Below are 11,538 nucleotides of genomic sequence, written 5' to 3'. Positions count from 1 at the left end.
AGCGTCCCTGATTCTTGATCGTCGACGGAGGTCAGAACTCCCGATTCTTTCTCTCATTTGAGTGAAATGTGATATTCCAAGCATACCTCTTTCAATTCCTCTTTGGGAGACCTGAATGGCGTTCTCATCCTGTTTGCGTAGGGCCCAGGTCTCTGAGACGTATGTTAATGCAGGAAGAACAGTGGAATCAGAGAGATGTGCCCAGAGCCAGAGGTTCTTCATCCTCTTAGCTATTTCTTTGATGCTCTTGAAGGCATTCCAAGCCACTCTTTTCCTCCAGCACAGCTCCGGTACCAGGTCATTTGTCATGTTGACTTCTTGACCTAGATACACATAACTGTTGCATTCAGAGATAGTCATTCCATTGAGAGTGAATGGAGCGTCAGGAACGAGGCTGTTTCTCATAAACATTGTCTTCGTAAGATTCAACTGTAGTCCGGCCTTTCCACACTCACGGTTGAAGTCGGCCAGCATTTGTGCCACTTGGCTAATGTTTGGTGTTATTAAAACAATGTCATCAGCAAAGAGGAGGTGCATTCCTTGCACAATCATGGAGGTGCTGAACCAGTTGATCATATTCCTCGTCAAAGTTGTCAACAATGGCATCTTCCCGTGTTGCTGTAATAGTGCAAAAGAGCTCCCAGTTGGTGGTCGTTCTGGGAGTTCTCTTCTTAAACTTTGCAGCCCTTTCTCCCTGCTCTGTGAAGTAGAATTTTGCACAGAGGAGACGGTGGTCTGATCCCATTTGGAATTTTGGGACAACAGCAACATTGGTCAGGCAAAACCGTCAACTGAATATGATGTGGTCTATTTCATTGTGGAATCGTCCACCGGGAGACTCCCATGTCCAACGTTTAGATTCGACCTTCCAGAATCTTGAGTTACCATGGATGGTCTTGGTTGACATTATGAACTCAGACAGTTTCTCACCCTGTTCATTCCATTCTAGGCCATGGGTCCCAATGTGAAGTTCTTCAGCTGATCTTTTCGGTCCTATCTTGGCATTAAAATCAACCACAATGATCTTGTAGAAGGTGTGGTCTTCTTTATAGAACTTCTCCAGCTCCATGTAGAACTTCTCAATTTCTCCTTCATCATAATTGGATGTTGGTGTGTAGACAACGAAGATAGAAACTGCCAGCAGTGACCCACATCTATTCAAATGTAAACGTCTGATTCGGGTTGTTAGGCATTCGAATGAATCAATGCTCATGGCCAAGTTCGTGTTGACAAGGACACCGACGCCTCTGACACCTCTTATTGCATGTTTCGAGGAACAATTCTTCTCCAGTGTCAAAAACGGCGTGATGAGATTGGTGCCTTCTTGTCTTGGTCAGACCAATGATGTCGTGCTTGATCTTTCGCGCTTGTACCATCAGGTCCTCGATAGATGCATCTGATGCTAGCATACGTGCATTGAAATTACAGACAATCATTTTTGTCTTCCTTCGTTGTGGCAGCCTAGTTTGGCCTTGAGATTTTATCTACCTCCACTACCCAGCAGCTGCCATGCTCCAGGATGCTTTCCGGATGCTCTGGCTGAGATTCACGCATGACTGAAGCCCCACAGAACAAGATAAGCGGAACTCTGAGACCTTGGACTCCAGGCTCAATGGATCCAGGGACAGAGATTCTCTGCTTGCTCCCACCAACCACAGGTGACGAAGGGATTAAAATCAGGAGCCCCACCCTACCCTGTCCTGTTGCTTTCACCAACCACCAGAGCCCCAGGGATCGGATTGTGCAAAGAAGACCCACCCTACCCCTAAATGTCAGGGTCACGGTCACGGTCCTCCCATTATTCATCGATTTGCTCGAGCAGGCCCAGTAACGTCTCCATCGTGAGACTTGATAAATACCTCACCGGCAGACCTCCTCTACCTCCACTACCTGCACTACCCAGCCGCTGCAACGCTCCAGGACACTTTCTGGACCCGCGTGGTCGCTTTGTGGCCACGTGACACATTATAAGATACTAAATACCCATCTTCCAGAATTTCCGTATCATATTTGATAGGGTTCAAATACGGTTTGAACCATGGTAACACCTACAAGGGCGATTAGAGGCCACCCCAAAAGCCTCTATCCCTCTCGGAGAGCCTGACAAGCTACTGAGAGTATTCTGCCCGCACAGCAGAGCCTTGCAAGCTATCCGTTGTGTATTTGATACGCCAAAACCGGTAACTACAATGGGTCTCATTCCCCTGACCCTGAAGGTGTCACCAATATGGCAGCATTGAGAAGGATGAGAAAGGAGAGGCTGAAATATAACTACTCCTGGGCATTTATCATAATTACTTGACTCAGTCTTCAATTGCCATAGCTCCTAACATCCCACAAAGGGAGGTGCCCCCATAGGACTGGGATGGACCTGGGACGAGCAGCAAAACTATCCCAGCATCAAAATGGGACAGTCAAGAGAACAGTCTAGAGAGCATGGTTTTGATGTGAGCTGTTATGACTTATGAGATAGGACCCTTAGTCTGGGATTTAGGGTAAGTCTTGCTTGCCCTCAGAGCCCCGAGAACTAAATTTTGGATCCTGTACCTCTTACTGTGTTTATCAAAATAACTGCAAGTATTAATAAGAAGTAAATTTAATTGTTAAATATGCACAACTAAAGGGAAAGAGAAGAGCAATATAGACCTTCCCTGGGAGACAGTGTCTCCCAGAATAAATCCCCCCAAGAGAATTGCTTTACCCCATGGTAAAGAACATGCTCTACCCCTGTAAATCATCAATCACACTTACGTGTAGTCCTATACCTCGACCCCCTTCATATTTTCTATAAGTATGCTAGCACTCTGCATTAAATGGACCATTTTGGCCATCAATCTGTGATGCCCCTTCTCTTTTTCTCTCCACTGGGGAGGCTGGTGAAATGGTTCTTGACCACTGAATGCACAGTAGTGTACTTTTACAATTCCAAACAGGAAGTCATCTACTGCTCCAAAAAAGCTTTGTCTTGCCCAGCAACAGTTGTGCCAATTGAATCGTGCTACAGTCCAGTTAATACAGTCCAGAGATAGTCCAGACACTATCAATACCCTGAATTCTTGTTCTCTTCCAAATACCTCTCTTGAGCCCCATGCTCTTCTATAAGCCAGTTCCCCTTATTTTTCTCTGGCACATCATCATATACTTATGCATGATCTGAATATAGCAAATTGCAACTCTTTTGGTTATTTCTGAAGAAGTTTCTTCTGGTCTTTAGTTGGGTATTTCTTATTTTGATATGTTCATGAAGCTGCATGGATTTGTTAAGCAATAGAAAGAAAAATAGTAATTTGACATTTACAACCCTGCTCTGGTTCTAAAGACATTAAAGGGACTAAAAGAGATACTAGAATACACAGCAGAGTTACAATTTCAGTATAATGAAATAATTCCCTTATGGGGAAATTTTTCACCCATAATAACTAACAACCTTGGCAGGGGGTGGGGGTAAGTGGGATTTAAATCTGACAACTTTGAAGTATAAACAACGAAATTATGGAGGGAAACGTATATTTGAAAGACAAGAATAGGATTGGGTCTCATGAATTCCTTTGGCTTTGGTCTGAGAAATTGAATAGTGTTTGCACAATCCTATTTCAATCTATAAAGCTAACCCTACAAGAGAAAGCCCACTATCTTTCTTAATGGGAGGACCAAGGAAAACTCCTGGACAACAATATCCATTATGGGAGAGTGAGGAAGGATTCCCAGATAGTTTATTTAAATAACCAGTATGCAAACAAAAATATTGCTGAAAAATATATTGAATTTTATGAAGGAAATAAGCAAGAAGCATTAAGAACAAAGCCATGTTAAAATTTCTTTGGGGAGGTTCCAAGAAGTGATATTTTACCTGTGTGTTGAAAATGAAGGGAATCCAGTAGGAAAAGAATTAAATTGAAAGAGATATGATAACCTATATGAGAAGAACCTGTAAGTAAATCCAGAGGAGGAAAAGAACTTGGCACCTCTGAAAAGCTTCAAACACAATGTAGCAGTGTATGGTACAAAAGTGGAAGAGAGTAAGAGTTGGGAAATAGTAGCACCTGGGGAGAACAAGTAGGAACTCCCAGGAAATGCTTGGGATTTCAGGGCAAGAGCAATGTGGTCAGTTAATATAAAATACATCACCTCTGAGGTCAAGCAGTGACAGTATTAGAGGAAATACTAGGTTATATGTTTCTGAAAGGCAAATTCCCACCCATCATCCATTCTAAGATCACTAGCCTCTCTCTGTCTCTCCATCTTGTAGGGCTCCTTCCTTCATGCCTCTCCACCTTTTCTCTTTTTCCATTGTTTTATTAATCTTCTTTTATCATTCTAACTCCTGAGAAAAACTATGCAGTGAGTTTAGTTGTTTTTAATCTTCATCCTTGGTTGGACAGATTTTTGGTACAGGATCATATTATATGTCACTGACTAGCTTATAAATAAGTTCCCCTTATGTCATAGGCCCATTCCTAATCCAATAAACTGTGACTAGGATCCCCAAGATATAGAAATAGTGAACAGGGACTCTCTGACACCAAAGTGGGATGAGCAGTTTCTTTTAGCCATGACCATGAGGATGGCGATTACTGTGATTGATCTACTCAATAGAGTGAGACACAAGGTTGTTCAGTAGGAGAGAAATAAAAAATGGGAGACCTTGAAAATCAGAGAAACTAATACTTTTTTATGGAGATAACTGGAAGGTATAAAGGGAATACACAGAAAGTGATATAATGAAAGTGAAGTTTTAGAAAGACAAGCAGTTTATCTTTATTTTCTACTTTTCCAATACAGATCACATATTGAGATTTAAAGGTCATAGCATTGCCTTTCTTTTACTTCTAATATCAAATGTGATGAAAAATAAGTACAGATGTCAAAAGAATGATAGAAAAATATCATTTTCTTCCAGTTCTAGACAGGATAGATTCAGAAGGTTATGTGAGAAAGAGAAAGGATTATTAGGGTCTGGGACACACACAGAGAAAAAGGGATTCGGGGTAGAGGGGGAGAGGGAGAGAGGGAGGGAGGAGAGAGAGGGAGAAGGGAGAAAAAGAGAGAGAGACTTGGTCAGAGGGGCAGTCTCATCCAGTACTCTGACATAGAGAGGAGTGAGTAAAAAGTAGGACTTGTTTACCATATTGATCTTTTCTGAAACCTTGGCAAGTGGCAAATAAATACATTCTCCCTTCATTATCTATATCCTAATCTCATAATTCCTCATCCCTGATTTGTTGATGCTTTCCTCTCCTCTCCATTATCTGTTATTCCCTTTAAAATGTCAGCTCAAAGATTAATCTCTATATGTTCCCCCCAAAGAACCGATTTAGCATATTTTTATTTTTATACCATCGGAATATGTATAAGTCTTTTTTAAGTACTTCTCACTTTATCTCATTACCCTGTCTCACAAAATTGCTTCAAGACAATTGTCTTTAAAGCAATCACATATATATTTTTTTCTGACAAAGTGGCAACTCTTTTTAAGTCAGAAGTTCTCAATGGGATGAGGTGCTATGTGGGTGGTGAGAAGAAATAATATCATAATATAAATAAGTTTAGAGGCTAAAGGAAAGAAAAAACAGGAGGAGAAGGGATCTGATTAGAAACCAGAGCAGTAGATTTTGTGTAGTTTGAGAGAGGAAGAATGCTAACAATGTTGGTATTTTAAACAGGCATCCACTCAGCCTACTATATTACAAGATCTGGAGAACTCTCTATGCCATTAAGAATTCTGTAGAAAATATTTCCATACATTTCTCTATGAAAAAACATTGGGAGAAATACTTCAAGAGAAGTTTTTGAAGACAGCTGAAATTTTGATAAATGAATACATAATTTTGCCAAACTAGTCACATTGAACTAACACCAATTACATAGCCCTTATATAGGTTTAGGAAAAACCTATAATAAAACGTATTATAAGGAGTTATGAGTGTAAAACCTAAACAGGAGGAATAGAATAGTTCTAGCAGAATGAAGCAAGATTTGTCACTGAGATATGGTCATGAAACAATAGGCAAATTCACAGAGAATTGATTCCTTTCTTCAACCTTTTCCTGACTGTGGCCCCTTCTGATCTTGTTTCCTTCCCATGGCCTCCTTGTTCTACCATTTAGCCTGTAGTCTCACTCATTCTGTTCCCCCTCCCCAATTTCTATGATTCTCATCTGTATACTTTTGGAGCATGTGGCCCCTGGTTGAGAAATGCCGGTTTAATTACATCCTCATGACCTCATTAATGCATTTTATAAATAGTGCCTGCTCCTGGCCAGGTGTTTCTGAATGCTGCATTTTGTTTTAAATTATTTCACAAGGTTCACTCTCCCTGATAACCCAGTGCTCTGGTGCTTGGGGTCCAGGGATGCTATGAGGCTGCCAGCATTTTGGCCATCCTGTAACCCTTGAGGAAATTAGACAGTGAAGGCTTAAATAACTCAAAATTGTTGATTAATACAATCACGTTCTCCACATGGGGGAAGGAATGATTCTTGAGTGTGATGTTGTGATTTAATTTATGCACTTCTCAAGTATGGAATTCTAAGTGAGCATTAGTGAAGCAAAGGAAACCTTTACTAATGAACCTTCAGGGACCAGTTAGCAGTTTGTTAAACTGGAATGCTAATTAGGTGTAGGCAATAGTCTGAATCAATCTAAATGCCTGTTAGTTTGACCAATTATAGGTACCCAATAAGTGTTTGTTTAAGTTCAATAATTTCATGTCTTGGGGGACTATTCCTGACATGAGTGACTGAATGGAAAAATCAAGGCTATTAGTCATGCATAAACTGGACTGTTTCAGTACAACTCCAGGAAGGCTGAGATCACACCAGTGATGGTTCTGTGTACATCCTTTTCCTTTACTAGTGACATTTCCATATGTAACTAGATTCTTTTGAAGTTTTCCCATGGAACATATAATCCAGTGAAAAGTACATAAGTCTTAAAGTTGAACATCTGGGTTATAAGCCTACAACCTATTTAAAGACAAAGCAAATCTGGGCCCCATTATGCTAACTTGAGAGGACACTTCCTTCCACAACATGACGTTATACATTTCTATAATAAGCATATCTTCCTTTCCTAACTCCAAATCTCACTGTTTTCCATGCAGTGTATTTTAAAAATCTGATAACAGGGAGTTGTAGAATTTGATTCAATTGCCACAGTGTCTAAACCAGACAAAAGCCACAAGTTCCCAGATGCTAGACAATGCAAAGGCCAACATTTTCCATAACATAAAACAAGGGAAAATTTTATTCTGCAATTATATAGGGTCTAGAGCACAGGTGGGTTTGTAGAGCAGGTTAACTGGGACTCACTGTGGGCCAGAGAGATAGTTCAATGGGATAGAGTACATACTTTGCATAAAGGATGACCAGTTTTGATCACTGGTACCTCACTGCCCCTAAAGCTCCACCAGAGTGATTGTTATGGTCGATGTTTTCTCCTGGTAGTATTCCGGGAACTATGTAGTGCCAGGAAATCAAACCCAGACCTCTTCCATGCAAAGCATTTGCTAAGCCCTTTGAGCCATCTCTCCAATCCTAAGTAATTTTCCTTTTGCAGTAACTCCCTAAATCCCCCATCTCCTGGTAACCACATTATAGTGTCAACTTACATGTATTTGACTATTATGTCAATACGTGTAAGTTAATGTCTCATATAAAATTAATTATGCATTAGAAAACCTGTGACTGATTTACTTCACTCAGCATATAGATGTTCATCTATACAGACACTTGATCACTTGATTACTTGACATCCTGTTACTCATCGATTTGCTTGAGCGGGCACCAGTAATGTCTCCATTTGTCCCTGTCACGTGCTAGTGTAGCCCAATGGCGTCTTCTCATTCTGGGAACATGGAGAGCCTCAAACCGATCGTTCAGAGTGTTGACGAAAAAGTATAATTAAATTAAATTATACTTAATATAATTATAATTATATTAATTATAATTATAATTAAACCAGTACAGACACATACAGTAGAATTTACTTTTTGTAAAAGGTTGACTAATATTCCAATATATATTAGTGTACATTAAATAATACTGTATACATTGAATGGCAAACAATGTATTTATTTCAACACACATATATATATGATATTTTTTCACATCCATTCATCTGTTGATGGATTCTTTGGTTGCTTCATATCTTGGTTCTTTCTTGTGAATAAGGTTTTACTAAATATGAGTGAGATATCTCTTTGAAATTCTCATTACATTTTTGTAAGTATATATGCTCAGTAGGAAGATTGTTAGATCATATGTCAGCTCTATTTTTAATGTTTTGAGAAACTTCCATAACTTTACACCAATTTATATTCCTATCGGGAGTGCACAAGGATCTCCCTTTTACAATATATTTTCTGACACTTGTTATCTGGTCTTTTTTCATAATAGAGATTCCAACAGGTTGAATTATCATGGTCATAACCATACTTAACTGGGAGGTTGAAATAATCTGTGTGCAGTTAGGCAAAACTAGGTTTGAACTTTATTTTTATTTACTTTGAAGTGTTTATTTATTTGGGGGGCCACATCCAACTGTTCTCAAAGTTTACTCACACCTGGCTCATTGCTCAGGGATTGCTCAGTGGACTGACCATTTTGTGGTGCTGAGGAACAAACCTGGGTTGGCTGCATGCAAGGCAAAAACTCTCTCTCAGGCCCAAAGATTTGTTTTTTAATTCAGGATAGCCAACTCCACAGGGACACAGAGAAAAGACACCATAAGAAAGATCTGAATAGTTTGTGCTGGCTTTGAAAAGGACAAAAGGGAGCAAAAGAGGAAGAATGTGGACTGTGTAAACTCACACACAAGGGGGGCACGGCACACAGCGGTGGTGGCTCTATCTCTCCCGCTGCCCGCGTTTGGTAGTCTCACCCTTCTCCCACCTGGGGAGGTCGATGGAGATGGTCTGGCGGAGGAAGGAACGAGGGCCAGGCTGGTTGGTATTAGTAGCAGTTTATTCTGATCCTCTCTTCATCTCTGTCTCTGCTCCCCGTCTCTGCTCCCTGTGTCCAATCTACAGTCTCATTATATCTCTCTCCAAGAGGAATTGGGGGAACAATTACACATAGATGCGGTCACAATCAATAGGGGTAGAAATCAATAGGGGTAGAAATCTTAGCCTCAGGGAAAGCCGCTCCTAAGACAGATCCTTTCTCAGCAGGAGGACCCACCCTAGAGCGGAATCCCAAGGCTGTGTCTCTCCTCTCCTTGTCCAACAAGCATATAAGCATATATGACATAAATCATTTTGTATGGATACAGTAAGAAATATCTTAAACTTATAGAATTGCTCTCCTAGGGCCATCTTGATCTCAGACTACAGTGCTCAGGCCAGATAGTCTTTCCCACTTCTAGCAGGATCCTAGTCTCGTCGTTACCTTTGGATCATGACAGCATTTGTCTATGATCAAACTCTTAACTTATAGTTAAGAATCGTGGCACTTTGGCCTGGCCCATTTCGCTGCAAGGGTAGCTCACCGCTTGCTCTGGGTCCATTCAGTCCCTCGTCGGGACCCTGCTTTTGGGGTGTTAGGAACTAAGGGCAACTGAGGCTTAAGTCGAGAAAACAGATGCCTGGGAGTGAATAATATTCAAGGCCAATGAAACCCTAAGTTACAAAGCATACTGTTAACAGTCTTCCTCTATCTATACAAAAAGGATATTACTTTAAGGTAAACTGTTCATAAGGCATAAGGAGAGGAGAAAGGCAATATTTCACTCATACATATAAAATCATAGGTTTCTGGGAAACTGATCTTACAAATTAACAGAGTCTGATTAAGGGAAAAACTGATTAACTGGGTGGGGAAGAGAGCATAGGGAAGACTGTTTACAGATAAACACAATGGAGTGGAAGTACCCCAGGAGCACTGTGATGGGTGTAACCAGATTGATGGGTGTAACCAGATAAACCTAAGCTTCTTGTGGAAGAAGGACAAAGCAATGTTCTCCTACAGTGGACAGCTGCTATAAATTGGAAATGACTAGGAAACCAGTTTCTATTCATCACTTGCAGTAAAGATCTAGCTACAGCAACACTTTGGTTTTACCTGGTGAGACCCGTTTTAGACAACTGACCTACAAAAGAGTAAGACAATAAACTTCAGCTGTTTTACATTTTCTGTTTGTTTGTTTGTTTTGGGGCCAGAATAGGCAGCTTTAGGGTCTTACTCCTGGCTCTGCACTTAGGGATCACTCCTGATGGTGATCCATGGACACTAGGGGGTGCCAGGAATGGATTGGCTGTGTGCAAGAGAAGCATCCTACGGACTATACTATCTCTCGGGCCCAGACTTTGTACTGTTTTAAATCTCCAAGTTTGTTATAACAGCAACAGGAAGATAGCATAAGTCCTAATTTCTCTGATACACTTCCCCCTGCCTCCAGTCTTATCTTGACATAATAGACAAAACTCATTCATAGCACTGTAGCACTGTCCTCCTTTTGTTCATGAATTTTCTCCATCGGGCACCAGTAACATCTCCATTGTGAGACTTGTTAACTGTTTTTGGCATATTGAATACAACACAGGGAGCTTGCCAGGCTCTGCTGAGCAGGCAGGTTACTCTCCTAGTTTTCCTGGCTCTCTGAGAGGGATGGAGGAATGGAACCAGGGTCAGCTGTGTGTATGGCAAAAGCCCTACCAGCTGTGCTATCACTCACAGCAGTGTCACAAAATCAAGGTCATCTCATAAGACTAACACATAGCATTAAACTAGCTATTAGTAAAATATACTCATTCATACAAGGCAAAAATAGATTCCATATTAAGTTTCTTTCCTTTGTGTTCCCAATAGTCAATACCAAGTTCTGTAGATTTCACTTACTAAACATTTATTCAATGTTAACCACTGAATCATGTCTTTATTATAGATCAACACTATCATTTACCTTTGGGAGGCTCCAATTTTAGTTTCTCTCACATTTATGGCACAACAACCAACTCTTACCGATTTATTGAATAACTTTTATGTTCTAATCCCACATACCTGAGACTCCAGTGAGAGACTAAAATAATGTAATGCTGGGGATTCAAACCCGAGTTGGCCATAAACTCGGCAAGCTCGGTATCCACTACCCTCTCTCTCCAGGCTGTGAGTAATTTTATACTTAGTGTGTAGGAGAAACTGGAATAAACGATATTTATGCGGAGATCAAGAACAAGGAACCTTGAGCCAGAAAGAGTGTTACTACAGAAGGCAAAGCGCTTGCTTTGCACGCAGCAGATCCAGGTTCAATCCCCAGCACCCCAGCAAAGTCCCCGGGCACACAGACCGGAGTGTGCCCTGAGCATTGCCGGTGTGGCCCAACAACCAAAACAATGAAGAACTGGAGAGCCTACGTCTAGCCACATTGAAATATACATGATCGAATTTAATATTCTAAGTTCCACAGATTGCCACCTGGTTGCAAACTGTATGCGCAACAAGTACACCAACGCCTCTGAGCCTGGCTCCAGATGCAAAAGGACAGAAATATCACCAGTCGCCTTAACCTAGAGTTCCAAGAAGAACTTAAAACAAAGGCAGC

The sequence above is a fragment of the Sorex fumeus genome, unplaced genomic scaffold (assembly GCF_029834395.1).
Source record: "Sorex fumeus unplaced genomic scaffold, SorFum_2.1 ptg000002l, whole genome shotgun sequence".
Lineage (NCBI taxonomy): Eukaryota > Metazoa > Chordata > Mammalia > Eulipotyphla > Soricidae > Sorex > Sorex fumeus.
The sequence above is the reverse complement of the archived record's forward strand: the minus strand, read 5'-3'. Positions refer to the sequence as shown.